Raw genomic sequence first — 11,335 nt, forward strand, 5'->3', positions numbered from 1 at the left:
ATAAAAATGATGGTAGACCACTTTGTAGGGTATAAAGAACAAATTTTCTTTTGTAATATTGATAATTTCCACTTCGCTTTGTGTAACATTTGTAGATAAACTCTGTGCCACTTAATGTACATCATATTTAGCACAATTCTAATGAATGCTATTATTGGAGATGCAAATGGTGTTTCTCTTTGGTGTTTTGATTTATCTTAAAAAACATTCCACCAACCATAGCAAGCTCAAAACCTGTTAGCAAGATTTTACATTGTTATTGTGTCATTTGTATATTTTTCACTTTTTGGGGGGCTTGACTTGACCTACGCAAGTTCAAACAGAATAGTAATCTTTTTTAATTCCTACTTTTTCTTGTCTTCTATCTTTGATATTATTTATTTTTAAGGTATGTTTACAAAGATACTGATTAGGAATTCGGAAAATACATTTCAGAGGGCACATATGTAGAAATGTCTTACAGTATGAAGGTTTCATTGTGATCAGTTTAGAAAGCTGAATACAGTCGTCGAGAATCAAAAATTAGGAAACAGCTGTAATCTAATCTCTTCTGCTAGTGCCTTAAACTTGCAGACTGTCTGGGTTACACATACCCAAGTACAAGTTGGGAAAAGATACTTTTTCCATTCCCTTTTTAACCTTCAATATCTTCACAGAAATTGATTATTGTTATCACAGATTATAACAGAAGACTATTGAAGAGAACTACCAATTTCTGTAAAGGCAGAAGCAAAATTTTCGGTAGTAAACCTATCCTGCAAAAACTAGAGTTTCAAAATGCAGCCAAGGAGACAAATAAACTCTTCAGAAAAATTGTTTACTTTTATGAAAAGCTTAGGTTAATAAATCAGAATATTCAGTATTATGTGGTTGGCGATAATATGTGCTTGTTTTATTTTTGTTCGGAATTTGATAGATAAATATAATGGAAAAATTCTGAATCAGGGCAACAGACAAACAAGTTTAGTAATTTTAGTTGTAAGAAGCACAGAAGCACCTCTGTGGTTTTGTTGGTTGGTTGTTTTTTTTGTTTGTTTGTTAGTTTTTTTTCCATGTCTGTCTGGGGAGTTTGAGCATTTGTCCAAGATTTCTGAGCATCCTGAGGGCTGGTTGGAGATACATTTGTCAAAAATCCTATCTGCCACAGAAGCACAGGACATCTGTTACTTGCTGGATGCTCATAGTCGATTGCACGCTGGTGGACACAACGCTCTGGAGCTCTGGAGCAGATACACTAAATAAGGGAGCAACAGGCTAGCAGGTAGAAGTCCCACTGTGTACATAGTGCTTCGTAAGTGAGCTCTTAGGTGTGCAGGGCTCAGAACCCCACTGGAGCTTCAATCTCTTCATCAGGTGCACTGAAGGTGCAACTATGTGATAGCATCATCTGTAAGAGGAATATGGGAACCCTTGGTCCCTCCTCTTTGGGTCAGGTAAGACCCCAGGGGTCTATTCATGGATAAATTTTATACTGAGATCTTGTAGATTAGAATGGAACAATTTATAGTAAGAAGAAGATGTAGCATTATGAAAAAAGAATATGAGGTTTTTTTAAACAACAATAAACTTGTTCTCTTTTGTCAGAAACATCATTAACTGAAAGTGGTTCTCAGGTTAAAAAGAAATAAGAAAATTAAGTAGGGACAAAACGGAATATGCAGAAGAATATTTTTTATTTTGATTAAAAGTTAGAATGCTGTGATTACTGTTACTTAAGAAGAATCTTAAATAATGTATCATTAGAAATGCTTTCCATTATGTAGGTTGCAGCAAAATGAAATTGTTTTCCTTCCATACTATTGATTTTCCACAATATTATATTTGCTGTTTTAAACATTTGCTCAGAACCCTTACTTATTTTTTCTTAGTAATGTAGGTGACCATTATTTAGCGCTGTGTTCATTTGATTTAATGTGCGTGAAACTAAAGACGGCTCAGCAGCTTATTAAATGATTTTTAATGCCACTTTTTAGATACAGATGGTCTATCTATACTTAGCCTGTGTATTTTAAATTTATTTCTAAATCTGTACTGGCTTTCTGAAATCACTATCCGAGTCACGCTTTGGCTTAGTTTTCAGTAATTGGGCCAGTGCAACAACTAATCTGCCCTTTGATTTTTATTTTTATGTGTGCTGTGGTGTTTCAGTAAGTGCAGGTATAAAGTTTAAATTTGTCAGACTTCAAATGCATAATGTCTGTGAGGGATTATTTGATCTGCATTTTCATCTCCTCTAGAGTCCAGAAATCACTTGTTCTTTGCTCTCTCTTTGTTCTGATTAAAAAGCAGAAAAGAGTGGGCTTATATTAAAAAAAAAAAAAAAAAGGCATGAAAAGATTTTATTAAAAGAAATAAAAGAATGGTTGAACGTACACAGAAGAATGCAGTTATTTCATCTCCATTTAATTAAAATGAGTTTAAAGAATTGTTTCCTGTTTTTCTTTTTTACCTCACGCTATTGCTTAGATAGTTCATTTTTTTTCTGTTAATTAGAAACAGAAGATTAGGATGGAGATGTGATAACTTCAGTTGGTTCAATAAGCATTTATGAGTGATCTTCTTTTCCAGAATTTGATTTGCATGTGTTGAATGAATTTGTCCTTCATTTATTTTTATTTTCCATACCTATCCCGTGCAGCTACCTTGTTCAGATAATTTGAACATACTTGTTGTTCATTTCATTATCCTTCCCCCTACAACCATCATTTCTTAATGAAAATAATTCAAAGTGTGGTAAAACTCAATTTGAAAAATATTTTAATACTGAGAAAAGCAATTATGTTTTGGATTTCCTCAGTTTTATCATTTGAAAGTGCAACCCTTCAAAATCAAAGAGACAGGTCTAGAAAATATAAAAACACTATTTTGGAAAATAGTGTTGTAGCTTTATCTACAAGTAATACATAATGCATATATGATTCTAATTCAAGCTAACAGAAATATTCTTTTTTTTTCAGTTAATTATTGTGCTCCTTGATAGTTCCACTACTTTACTTGAGTAGTAGATTTACTTTTCCTTCTTGAAGAGCTTTCACAAACAAAAACCAGTTTATTTTAAAAAATAATAGTTTAAACGAATTTCAAGATGCAGTACTGGAAGAGCACTATATTAAAAGTTAGAATCTTAAAAGTGATTAATTAATAACCATTCCAAATGACAGTTTTCCGCTAAATTTATCAGCAGTAGCCATCATCTGTTCATCTACCAAATGTAGCATAAAGTTGGTATCAGGTTCAATTTACTTATTTTCAACATATGAGAAGATGTTGCCAAACAGCATTCAAGGTACATCCCTTAGTCATGTCTTCCTTTCAGTCAATGCAGTTAATGTTGTGGAAGTCTCCCATGCTCTGAATTAAAGATATGTTCACGGGTAAGATGATCATGTTCTGTGGTCCAGTTTCTCTATCTTTATTCATGTCATTACTGATTTTTTACCTTAATGCAAATACAATGTGATTTAATACTGTTTTCTAGCAATTACAAACTCCACATTAAATTAAAAGTGGCTGGTTTAGCTTCATACTGTGAAATCCTGGCGCTGTGGAAGTTAATTTGGGATTTCTGTAGTTTTTATTAGATTTGGGTGTTTTATATAAATTACATGTAAATTACTAAGAAAATATTTTTTTCACTATTACTATCTAGTTTGCAAGATATACTGTTCCCAGAACTTTTTTTTTCCACTTCAACCTGGTAACTGCTAAGGTAAAGAATTTTGGAAAGATATATCAGAACTCTTTCCCAGCCAGGAATGCCATAGGAGCTATTCTGAATAATTTAGTTAGTCTTTCCTTTCCAATGAATCTTTTATTTCTTTCTGGGACAGTGGCTCAGCTACACAGAAAGGAAGAAAAGTGATCCTATTCAGTTTAGCGGAGGTGACATTCAGTTTAGTGTATCAGTAATAATTTAGGTCTCCTTGGAAGCAGGAGGGAGATAGTTTATCCCAAAAGCTGAGCAGGTCTCTTTCCTACAGGGTGGGGAGAATAACCTGCTTCCTTGAATTCTGTACCCACATCCTGTGGAAGTCAGGAGCCAAATACATGTCTATACCTCCTTTCGTCTGTCTCTGAGCAATTCAGTGCTCAGCAGAATGTCTCTCTCCGTTCTGAAATGTCTTACTCTCCTTGAGCACGTGTTTCCTTGAATACTGCATTTCCTCCTGGGGCACAAAGAGCTTAAAAGTTGGTATTGAATACCTAAGATCTTTGCTGTAATTTCTGTAATTTTCTGTGCCGGTGATAACTTTTGAAGAAAGACTGTGTTTCTGTGGAATGAATTTGCCTTTCTATCAACTAGATGGGCTCGTCAAGGTTTATTGTGCAAGCAGTAATTTCTTATAAGATGATATCCACTCCCATAATTCATGAAATTCCCTGGGGAAGTATTAAAGACTTCATAAAAGAAGACATTAGAGAAAGAAATATTATATTTGTGACCTTATTGATATTTTTTCCTTGGGAGGGGTATTATGCAAACTTAAAAATTGCAGATGTTCAGAAAATGTGTTAGTCTTCTTTGTGTACTGTCATTTAAAGTAATTGTCATTATTCATTAGTTTTTTATGATTCATTCAGAACAGCACGTATAAAATTGTGGTAGTGCCAAATACTATTTCTGTACCTTTCTTTTAAAGATAGAAAATATTTAATCATTTATTACTGCATCAAAAAAATCTGTTCTGTTTGTGGTTAATAATAATAGTTGATCATGCTTCAACAAAGTGAAGCATTTCAGGGAATTATTATAAGTGCTACAGTTGAAACAGCACATAAATGTAATGAATAATCGTAATTTCAAACCTTATTTATAAGATTATGTCTCTGTTTCATATAAAACCCTATTTTTTAAAGTATGGATATTAGAAATCATTTCCATTCTATTTAAAGTTAAAACTACAAGTGTGAACACTAATAAAGAATTGTAACTGTCTCTTGATCACTTAAATAATACAGGTATGTTGTTATTGTAAAAGGAAAAAGCTCCAAAAATGTATTCTCTCATATCTATAAAATAATTTTAGTCAATTTTTGAATTTGGTTGCCTCATTACAGTGCCACATACTTAGCTTTTATTTCTTATTATGCAAGTGCTTTATGAAATCTTCAATTTTGCATCTTATCTACATTTTTTTTTCATGAAAGCTAATATTTCCAGTGTGTTTATTAGATTGTAAAGACACTGTGCAGTTTTAACACTATGGATTTTGCACAGGCTATTGATTAATTTAGTTTATTAGTCATGATAAATACTAGTGAAAGAACCATTACAAATGCATAGTTTTTATGTGGAGAAATGATCCAGACTTGCAGCAGGTATGCAGGAAGGTGCAGAAGCCCATCCTGTTCTAGCTCTTTTATGGGTAGCTGGTGATCTGCCTGCTCTTTGCAACAACAAAAAAAGTGCAGAGAGCAGCTCGTGGGAATCCAAGTTGTTGCTAAGCAATTCAAGGGTGTGTTGACTTGCCAAAACAATGGCACTGCTCCATGCCCACACCACTTGGCACTCTGCTTCTGCAAGAAGGGAATGCTGCAGCCATCTCAAGGCTGACACTCCGCTATGGTGCTGCAACAAGGTGTTTAGAGTCATCAGTATGTCTCTGCTCAAAGGGCATGATGCTGTCATCTATCTGCATGTGATCCTTTTATTCATCAGTGGCTATTAAAACTGCATTCTTGACCATGACATTTCTCCATACGCAAGTGTCAGTGCTTTGCAATGCTCCAGGGAATTATTTTTCATAGCTCTCACGCTACTCTGTGTGCTTCCTCATGTGGCATTTCCAACCCTAAAATAACTAACACGGTGCTCTTCAGCTGTTGTAATCTAGGAAGAGAGACAGGTGAACACTGCTGCATTTCACTGTGCTTGCCGTATAGGAGTAGATTGGAATATCATAGACCAGGTTATCTCACCAGACATTACTGATGTTACGTAGCATGATTCCACGTTATGTTCTTTGTGAATTTTTGCTGTACAGCTCAGGGATGGACTTGAAAGACCAACATTCCATTTGTTTTCTCTTCCGTAAGGAGCTCTGCTTACATTTGCTGTGTCATTTACATAACATACAGACAGTTATTTTTGTTAATACAGTTCCAATGTGCTTTTACCATTTAAGCTACTGAGTTGGATAATTCCTAATCATTCACTAATCACTCTAATCCTCAAGTGGAAAATACTTTTCCTTTTCACTCAACCTATCTCCTATAATATTTACTGTAAAAATTACATGCAGAGCATTCTATTTTCTATTTGTTATCTGAAGCATTTTAACTTTTGGCAGCAGAATGCTGCATTACTAGTTGTGTTTAAGCAAACCCATGCATGGCAAGTTAATATTTTGAAGTTTAGATATAGGTGAAGTTCTTACTATCTATACAGTAAGTTACTTTTGAACTTCTTACTATCTGTAAAATAATTTATGTCTGATATGCATCAAATAAATATAAAATTCAGGAAAACTTAGTTTATTTTTTCACGTTTTAGCTTTAATTTTCACTTTTATAATTGTGTGTAGTCCAACTAGCTTGAATACAGAAAGATAGTTGTTAGCTTAAACTACTTTTTTGCAGTATGTCTACTTTCTATATGTTATTCTGTAGTGCATACTTCCATCCTTTTTCAGGGACTCCTCTGATAAGCCTCTGTTCCTGCAGAAAATTCAGTCATTTCTTGTGGGACCTTAAAGTCTATCTTTTTGTTCTTTAGAGAAAAAAAGACTTTACAGGAAGTTTTTTCTAGGTAGAAGTTGAGACCTGTTTTTTATTTCAGTTTGAATGCCTTTATTGAAAGTTCATGTCTCTGTTAGAAATTATTCAGCTGTAGCAGGACATTAGTTCACATTTGTCAACCTGTAAAATACCTTTTCTGCAGATTGATTTGTTTTTCACAACAAAAGTGTCTTTATTTCACAGCACAATGCCACCTTCATCATCAATGCCCTTGGTACTTTCCACGGTACTGAGGTCCTGTACAAAACCACGTAACTACTTGTAGGTCCTTTAAATCTGAAAGTGAACATTCAGAAACTACAGCTGCAACTGTAGTTAATAAGTTGGATCTCAGTATGCCTTTCTTGGAACAGTTTTCGTGACTAATAAAGATCACTACACATACAAATGTATATGCTGATTTAAAAAAAAAAAAAGTATGGGACATTAGGCCATATGCATCTACATGATTTCTTGTGGCAGGCTTTTGGTGAGAGTGCTTCAGATTCGGGGTCTAATGACTGAGTCTACTTCACCGTGCTTATATAGGTTTCTGCCCCATGTGTCTCAGATGGTGATTAATTCTTAATAGTTTTGTCGAGGACTGTCATTTCATTTTCATAACCCTGTCCCAGATGCAATCTCAGGTACCACTTTTATGGCTTAGAAAACTGAGTCACTGAGAAACAAGTGCAAATTAACAGTGTTGCAGAGGTCAGAGGTCTAACAGCTTGGGGCTTCTCAGTACTTTCTGCTCATCTTGTGGCAGCACTTTCAGGTAATCACAGGTAGTATTATCCATACCTTTTTTTTTTTTTTTTTTTTTTTTAATCAAAAGGCAGGGAAGTGCAAGATCAAAAGAAAGCTTTAATCTCATTATTCAGAATTGTCTCTTCCCGGACATTAATCTCAAAGACGAAAAGAAGTGTGCAAAGTTCTGCTCTAACAATGGCTGTTTCTTGGATCAATATCAAATGCCTTATTGATTCCATAATTATCATCACTGATGCACACTTTAATCCCAGTTCCCTCCACTGATGTGGCAGTATCAAGGATCACGTAACTTTCCTGGATCAAGTTTGACTCACATAGGTTTTTGTTTTGGACCTTTAAAGTTTATAACTTGAGCTTATTTCTTACAGTTGGATACTAGAAATACTCATCACCTGGCTACTTGATATTTGTGCTTCAAGTTCTAGTCATGCTTCCGCTGAGAATTTTTCTGAGGTTTGTAGAAGTTGTTGCATTTGGAAACATCACCATTTAGTCTTCATCAGATTGGGAATCTATGGGCTTTCCTTTAGTTACTAAAGGAAAAGTACTACTGGTAAACACTCATATTTTGACTATACTTACAAACAAGCATTCAAAGGAAACAAAACAGACTTTCTTGTTACTGAGTGCTGAGTTACAGTTCAGTTGCACATGCAATTAAAACTAATTAATGGTGTTCAGAGTCTTGCCTCATCTTGAGGTTCTTTGGTTGAAGCCTTTATGAAGGTGTGGTAGTTTTAGCCCAGTGGGCAGCTGAGCTCCATCACAACCAGTCTCTCACTCCCCCTCCTCAAAGGGAAGGGGGAAAAAGATACAATGAAAAGGGCTCAAGGGTTGAGATAAGGACAGGGAGACCATTCAGCAATTATAGTCACAGCCAAACAGACTCAGCACAGGGAAATTAATGAGATTTATTGCTTATTACTAACAAGCTAGAGAAACTAAAAGCAAACTAAAAACACCTTCCCCCCCCTCCACCCTCTTCCACCTCCTGCCCCCAGTGGCAGAGGGGAACAAGGAATGGGGGCAGCAGTCAGTCCATGACCTTTCATCTCCACCACTCCCTCATGGTCCCTCTCTGACCCTCTCCCATTGGGGTCCCTCCCACGGGTGCCATCCTTCCCCAACCGATCCTACAGGGGCTTCCCATGAGCAGCAGCTCTCCAGGAACTGCTCCCACACAGCTCCGTACCACGGGCTCCATCCATCCCCCAGGAGCAAACTGCTCCAGCACGGGTCCCCCACGGGCAGCAGCTCCCCCCAGGCCCCCTGCTCCTGCGTGGGCTCCTCTCCACGGGCTGCAGCTCCGGCCCGGGGCCTGCTCCTGCGGGGGCTCTCCACGGGCCGCAGCCTCCTCCAGGCCACATCCACCTGCTCCAGCGGGGGCTCCTCCACGGGCTGCAGCGTGGAGGTCTGCTCCGTGTGGGACCCATGGGCTGCAGGGAGACAGCCTGCTCCAGCAGGGGCCTCTCCCTGCACAGGCCGCAGGGGAACTGCTGCTGCCTGCCTGGAGCACCTCCTGCCCTCCTGCTGCACTCCCCTGGGGGCTGCAGGGCTGCTTTTCATTCCTCACTCTCCCATTTGCTGTGGTGCAGCAGTTTTTTTTTTCCATCTCTTCGACCTGCTTTCCCAGAGCAGCATCTCACACTCAGCTCTGTCCAGCAGCAGGTCCCTTTTGGAGCAGCTGGCGCTGGCTCTGCTGTGACATTGGGCAGCTGCTGGGCTCCGCTGGGCTCTGCTCACAGAAGCCACCCTGTTACCAAACCCTTGCTATGTGAACCTAATATGGAAGAAGAATAGTTTGTTCTTTTATTGCTGTATGAGCTGTCTGTTTAGGGTGCAGAAAGGCTCAGCATTGTTACAGATGCTGGTAGGCTTAAAAAAACCTGTATGGAGCATGAAGATCTGCATCAACAATACATCTCAAAGTATGGCTGTATTTTTGCACTTAATGTTGATTCATGATTTCCAAACTCGTGTCCAACTTTGCAACTTGCCTGCCAAAATAATAATCATGACTTAAAAGTATGGCAGTCCACTAAGTACCGTACTGCAGTATGAAAACTGTAAATTTTTAGCATCTTGTAGCTGATACAGGTTATATAATACAATGAAAAAGCTAGCTTAGCCTGCATCCTCAGTTTCCAGGTAGATGTTTAAATCGCAAACAACACCATTGCATGTTCTTTTAATTAGCACCCTAGTAAGCAAATCACAGGTAGTGTTGCACAGGTAGAGAATTAAATTGGAAGCAGGCTAAAAATTCAGTCTGAGTTTGTTCTGCTTTATGTTGCAATGGGATAGATCTAGGTAGGAAGTGAGTATATTAGTAGTGATTCTAATCTTAGCTTTAATTAACTGTTATTTTTCTAAATATTTTGTGAGCAGTGGAAGAAGATGTGTTTTAATACTTTTTAAAAGCAAAATTCACATAAATAAGTTGTTGAATGTTGAAATATTTTTCTGAGCTTTCCAGTTATTTCCATTATCACATTGGCAAAGGTAGTTTGATCCTAAATAAATCCATCTACAATTAACGATGAATCAATTCTGAATGAGCCATTCTGGTTGTCTGAAATCTTATTTGAGCAACATGATTTTTTTTCTTTCATGAGCTTGTGTGATTCTGATCTGAAAGTATTAAAGAAAAAAAAACATAGAACATGTGCATATCCAAACCTATTAAATTAAGTATTACAAGTATTATATGCTTTAAATTTACTGTAATGAATTAGATGGATTATTGAATTCTAGATGTGCTTCAATGTATGGGGATTTGACCTATGATGAAGAGCTGCTTCTGAAAAAGGAGTGAGCTTCATTCTAATGTGTTACCTATTTCCCTAAACTATTTGATTTTGGCACAGCTGAATAACAAAAGATTTTAAAAGGGAGAAGAATGCAGTTTTTCCATACAAACTGTATGCATTTGTTGTAGAGTTTGATAGTGCTTCTTGTATGCTTTATTTGAAATTCAGCCCAGCCTCCAATAAAAGCAAATTAGTTATGTCCTGCATCTCAGATTTAGCTTTGCCACAGCTGCAGAAATAGTTCTGAAGGCTTGTGGTTAGAGTAACAGATGCATGGATTTGGATGATCAGGGTGTGATATAAAAATGTCAGAGTACATTTTCATTTACTCTAAATCTCAATATATGATGCTATCTCAGTAAGACCATACTATGTTACATATATATATCTGAATTATACTTGGTGCTGTCCTGATTCCAGAGAACTCTATGGTCATAGTATGTAGGAAAAACATGTTCAAATTGTGGCTTCTTCGTGTTACCATATTGTGAGTAAATAAGCAATAGAGTATGCATGTGACATATTAACTTGAGGTGGGTTAACCTTGGCTGGTCACCTTGGCTGGTCACCAAGAAGGGGGAGAAAATACCTTGTGTGTTGAGATAAGGACAGGCAGATTGTTCGCTAATTACTCTCATGGGCAAAACAGACTAAACTTGGGAAAGATTAATTGAATTTATTGTCAATTAATAACAGAGTAGCATAGTGAGAAATAAAAACAAACTAAAAACACCTTCTCCCCAGCCTCTCCTTCCCAGGCTCACCATCACTCCCGACTTGACCTCTGCTCTGCTTCCCCCCCTGCCCAAGCAGTTCAGGGGAACGGGGGCTGCAGTCAGTCCCTGACTCTTCATCTCCACCATTCCCTCATGGTCACTCCCTGCCCCTGCTCCCCATGGGGTCCCTCCCACGGGATGCTGTCCTTCCCAACCTGAGCCTGCGGGGGCTGCCCACAGGCAGCAGCTCTCCAGGAACTGCTCCCACATGGCTCCGTACCACGGGCTCCATCCATCCCCCAGGAGCAAACTGCTCCA

General features: G+C 37.6%; 1 protein-coding gene across 4 annotated transcripts in view; it reads left to right on the forward strand.

Annotated features, from left to right (window-relative positions):
- Positions 1 to 11,335, forward strand: part of FER (FER tyrosine kinase) — a 196,345-nt gene that overhangs the window by 139,580 nt on the left and 45,430 nt on the right. The gene's annotated exons all lie outside the window — the stretch shown is intronic.

This window comes from Oxyura jamaicensis, chromosome Z (genome assembly GCF_011077185.1).
Source record: "Oxyura jamaicensis isolate SHBP4307 breed ruddy duck chromosome Z, BPBGC_Ojam_1.0, whole genome shotgun sequence".
In the NCBI taxonomy this organism is placed as follows: Eukaryota; Metazoa; Chordata; class Aves; order Anseriformes; family Anatidae; genus Oxyura; species Oxyura jamaicensis.